Source organism: Dendropsophus ebraccatus, unplaced genomic scaffold, assembly GCF_027789765.1.
Source record: "Dendropsophus ebraccatus isolate aDenEbr1 unplaced genomic scaffold, aDenEbr1.pat pat_scaffold_782_ctg1, whole genome shotgun sequence".
NCBI lineage: Eukaryota > Metazoa > Chordata > Amphibia > Anura > Hylidae > Dendropsophus > Dendropsophus ebraccatus.
The window spans coordinates 55,001-60,000 of record NW_027210381.1 but is presented as its reverse complement, the minus strand read 5'-3'; positions in this window follow the sequence as shown (position 1 = coordinate 60,000).

Genomic DNA, 5,000 nt, shown 5'->3' with positions numbered 1-5,000 from the left:
GAGGGAGACCCGCTCGCCTATGCCGGCACGGACTCCAAAGCCCGGCCGAGCGAGGGGTCTCTCCCCACCGGATGCCCCGTTGCCTTATCGATCGGGAGGACGTATGTAGCAAGGTTTCATAGCTCTTTCTCTGGCTCCTTTCCAAGTCCGGCGGCGCGGTAATCTAGTGGGGAGTCCCGCGACCGGAGCAGGCTAGCGGGTGGGAAAAGTGTGCCTCCGCGGTCCCCGTCCTTCTCCCGCCGCCGCCGTTGGGGTAAAAAAAAAAGGAAAAGAAAAAAAAAGAGACAAAGTCGGAAAGCTCCAGGACTTTGAGCGGCGATCCCTCTGTCCTTCTGCCGGCCTAGGCTTTCCACGTCGCGGCGTCCCTGAGAGAGGCTTGCCTACGCCTCTCTCACGGTTCTTCCGCGTGGTGGCGGAAACGAGGTCTTGCGAGGAGCGTCACCACCCCCATTTCTACGGCAGCTCCCTCGCATCCCTGCCGACTTCCTGGAACTCCGGGTCGGATCTGGCGTTCAAATCCGACCTCATTCCGGAGGTCTGCGGGTCCCTTTCCCCACTTTTCCCGCCGGCGGCGCTCCGAGGACCTCGGCCTGGGGTGGGGGGAAGGGCCGGTCCCGCACCTCCGGGGCTCTGGAGAGGGGACACCCGTCTGAACAGCTTCACTGAGCCCCGAGGATCCCCGCGGGGGCTCCCGATGTCGCCCGCCGGCTTCCCGAGGCCGCCCGACGCCCGGCTCCCGCCGCCGCCTCCTCCTCCTCCTCCTCCTCCTCCTCCGCGGACCTCAGCCCAAGAAAAATGACAAAGTCCGGGAGCTCCGGCGGGGAGAGCGGGACGGCTTGGTCTCTGGTGCCGGGCAGGATGAACCCTTGCCCGGGCGCGACGGGGAACCTCCGCCCGCTGCCCGGCTCCGCTGGGGAACCGGAGCGGCGCTCTTGGCCTTGCGGGCCTGCGGTGAGCCTTCGCCGGCTACCGCTTTGCGCCGCTCCCCGTCGCCGGGTACCGGAGCGGCGCTCTTCTCTCCCCGGGCCTCTGGTGACTCCCGCCGGATGCCGAGAGCCTCCAAGTCCCGCCGGCGGGGACCGGAGCGGCGCTCTCCTCTCCCCGGGCTTCTGGTGACTCTTGCCGGATGCCGAGAGCCTCCAAGTCCCGCCGGCGGGGACCGGAGCGGCGCGCTCGGCTCGCCCGGCCAGGGTGAGCCTCCGCCGGCTACAGCCTAGCGCCGCTCCCCGGCTGCGGGTACCGGAGCGGCGCTCTTCTCTCCCCGGGCTTCTGGTGGCTCCCGCCGGATGCCAAGAGCCTCCAAGTCCCGCCGGCGGGGACCGGAGCGGCGCTCTTCTCCCCCCGGGCCTCTGGTGACTCCCGCCGGATGCCAAGAGCCTCCAAGAGCCGGCGGCGGGTACCGGAGCGGCGCTCTTCTCTCCCCGGGCTTCTGGTGACTCCCGCCGGATGCCAAGAGCCTCCAAGTCCCGCCGGCGGGGACCGGAGCGGGCGCGCTTGGCATGCCCGGCCGCGGTGAGCCTCCGCCGGCTACCGCATGCCGCCGCTCCCCGCTGGAGGTTACCGGAGCGGCGCTTTTTCGTGTCCGGGCTCGTGGAGGCTCCAGACGGCTGCCCGTGCACTCACAGTCCCGCCGGCGGGGACCGGAGCGGGCGCGCTCGGCATGCCCGGCCGTGGTGAGCCTCCGCCGGCTACCGCATGCCGCCGCTCCCCGCTGGATGTTACCGGAGCGGCGCTTTTTCGTGTCCGGGCTCGTGGAGGCTCCAGACGGCTGCCCGTGCACTCACAGTCCCGCCGGCGGGGACCGGAGCGGGCGCGCTCGGCGTGCCCGGCCGTGGTGAGCCTCCGCCGGCTACCGCATAGCGCCGCGCCCCGCTGAAACCTACCGGAGCGGCGCTCTTCTCTCCCCGGGCTTAGGAGCACCCTAGCCCGCATCCAAGGGCTTCCAGGGACCGCTGGGGAGAACCGGGACGGACCCGGACTCGTATCCGACGTTGGTGCACCCTCGCCCGGATCCGAGGGCGTCCAGGGACCGCTGGGGAGAACCGGGACGGACACTGACTCGTATCCGACTTTGGTGCACCCTCGCCCGCATCCGAGGGCGTCCAGGGACCGCTGGGGAGAACCGGGACGGACCCGGACTCGTATCCGACTTTGGTGCACCCTCGCCCGCATCCGAGGGCGTCCGGGGACCGCTGGGGAGAACCGGGAGGGACACTGACTCGTATCCGACTTTTAATGCACCTTAGCCCGCATCCGATGGCCTCCGGGGACCGCTAGGGTGGACGCCCGTCCCCTAGAGTAGGGCTGGCGGTGGCGGAAACGAGGTCTGTCGCCGAGTGTCACCGCCCCCGTTTTAGCGGCACGTGGCAGAAATTTGGCCGGGATCGTGGAACTCCGGTCCGGCTGAAGCGTTCAAATCCGACCTCATTCCGGTTCTCTGACCGGGAGCTCCTCGAGGCTTTAGTCCGGGTCGGAGTTCCATGACCCCGGACGCGAGTGCCCCCGACAAGCCGGTCCCCGAATAGACTCTGCTGGAGCCCGGGATCGGCTCCCCACAGCGCCGGCGCCCGCTCCTCCGGTCCGGGACGGACACTGACTCGTACCCGACGTTGGTGCACCCTCGCCCGCATCCGAGGGCGTCCAGGGACCGCTGGGGAGAACCGGGACGGACCCGGACTCGTATCCGACGTTGGTGCACCCTCGCCCGGATCCGAGGGCGTCCAGGGACCGCTGGGGAGAACCGGGACGGACCCGGACTTGTATCCGACTTTGGTGCACCCTGGCCCGCATCCAAGGGCCTCCAGGGACCGCTAGGGAGAACCGGACAAGACCCGGACTTGTATCCGACTTTGGTGCACCCTGGCCCGCATCCAAGGGCCTCCAGGGACCGCTAGGGAGAACCGGACCGGACCCGGACTCGTATCCGACTTTGGTGCACCCTCGCCCGCCTCCGAGGGCGTCCTGGGACCGCTGGGGAGTACCGGGACGGACACTGACTCGTATCCGACTTTGGTGCACCCTGGCCCGCATCCGAGGGCGTCCAGGGACCGCTGGGGAGAACCGGGACGGACACTGACTCGTATCCGACTTTGGTGCACCCTCGCCCGCATCCAAGGGCGTCCAGGGACCGCTGGGGAGAACCGGGACGGACCCGGACTTGTATCCGACTTTGGTGCACCCTGGCCCGCATCCAAGGGCCTCCAGGGACCGCTAGGGAGAACCGGACAAGACCCGGACTTGTATCCGACTTTGGTGCACCCTGGCCCTGATTCCAAGGGCCTCCAGGGACCGCTAGGGAGAACCGGACCGGACCCGGACTCGTATCCGACTTTGGTGCACCCTCGCCCGCCTCCGAGGGCGTCCAGGGACCGCTGGGGAGAACCGGGACGGACACTGACTCGTATCCGACTTTGGTGCACCCTGGCCCGCATCCGAGGGCGTCCAGGGACCGCTGGGGAGAACCGGGACGGACACTGACTCGTACCCGACTTTGGTGCACCCTGGCCCGCATCCGAGGGCGTCCGGGGACCGCTGGGGAGAACCGGGACGGACACTGACTCGTATCCGACTTTGGCGCACCCTCGCCCGCATCCGAGGGCGTCCAGGGACCGCTGGGGAGAACCGGGACGGACACTGACTCGTATCCGACTTTTAATGCACCTTAGCCCGCATCCGATGGCCTCCGGGGACCGCCGGGGGGGACGCCCGTCCCTTAGAGTAGGGCTGGCGGTGGCGGAAACGAGGTCTGGCGTCGAGTGTCACCGCCCCCGTTTTAGCGGGACGTCGCCGGAATGTGGCCGGGCTCCTGGAACTCCGGCCCGGGTAAAGCGGTCAAATCCGACCTCATTCCGGTTCTCTGACCGGGAGCTCCTCGCGGCTTTAGTCCGTGCCGGAGTTCCAGGAGCCCGGCCGCGGGTGCCTCTCACACACCGGTCCCCGCAACGGCCCTTCCGGAGCCCCGAGGCGGCCCGGCCCCGCGCCGGCGCCCGGTCCCCCGGCCCGGTTCTCGCCCCGGGACCTGCCGGGGAGCCGTGCCCGGGCCGGAGTTCCAGGACGCCGGCGTGGGGACCCCGCCATCCACCGGTTCCCGTTCCCGATCTCCCGGAGCCCCGAGTCGGCCCGGCCCCGCGCCGCCGCCCGTTCCCCCGGCCCGGTTCTCCCCCCGGGAGCTGCCGGGGAGCTGTGCCCGGGCTGGGGTTCCAGGAGCCCGGCGTGGGGACCCCGCCATCCACCGGTTCCCGTTCCCGATCTCCCGGAGCCCCGAGTCGGCCCGGCCCCGCGCCGCCGCCCGTTCCCCCGGCCCGGTTCTCCCCCCGGGAGCTGCCGGGGAGCTGTGCCCGGGCTGGGGTTCCAGGAGCCCGGCGTGGGGACCCCGCCATCCACCGGTTCCCGTTCCCGATCTCCCGGAGCACCGAGGCGGCCCGGCCCCGCGCCGCCGCCCGGTCCCCCGGCCCGGTTCTTCCCCCCGGGAGCTGCCGGGGAGCTGTGCCCGGGCCGGAGTTCCAGGACGCCGGCGTGGGGACCCCGCCATCCACCGGTTCCCGTTCCCGATCTCCCGGAGCCCCGAGGCGGCCCGGCCCCGCGCCGCCGCCCGGTCCCCCCGGCCCGGTTCTCGCCCCGGGACCTGCCGGGGAGCTGTGCCCGGGCCGGAGCTCCAGGAGGCCGGCGTCGGGAGAGAAGTTTTCCCCGGCCGAAGCTAACAGTCAACGGCGGCCGCCGGCGGGGCTCCCATTGGCTGCCGCGCCCCGCGCGCCGGCCAATCCCCGCCGCCGGCGGGTGGTTCGAACCGGCCAATCGCGGCTCACTGCCCCGGAGCGGCCGGGAGTCGCCGCTGGGCCCGTAACACAGCGCCATCTGCTGCGGAGATTGTAAAATACAAGGGGATGCATTCTGGAACGGATAAAAATGCATACACCGCTTGTTCCTTGTTGAAGCCAAACAAAGTTAGGCGGCATCGATGTTGTGTGTTGACCTTGTACTTTGCCTGATGTCTTGCATTT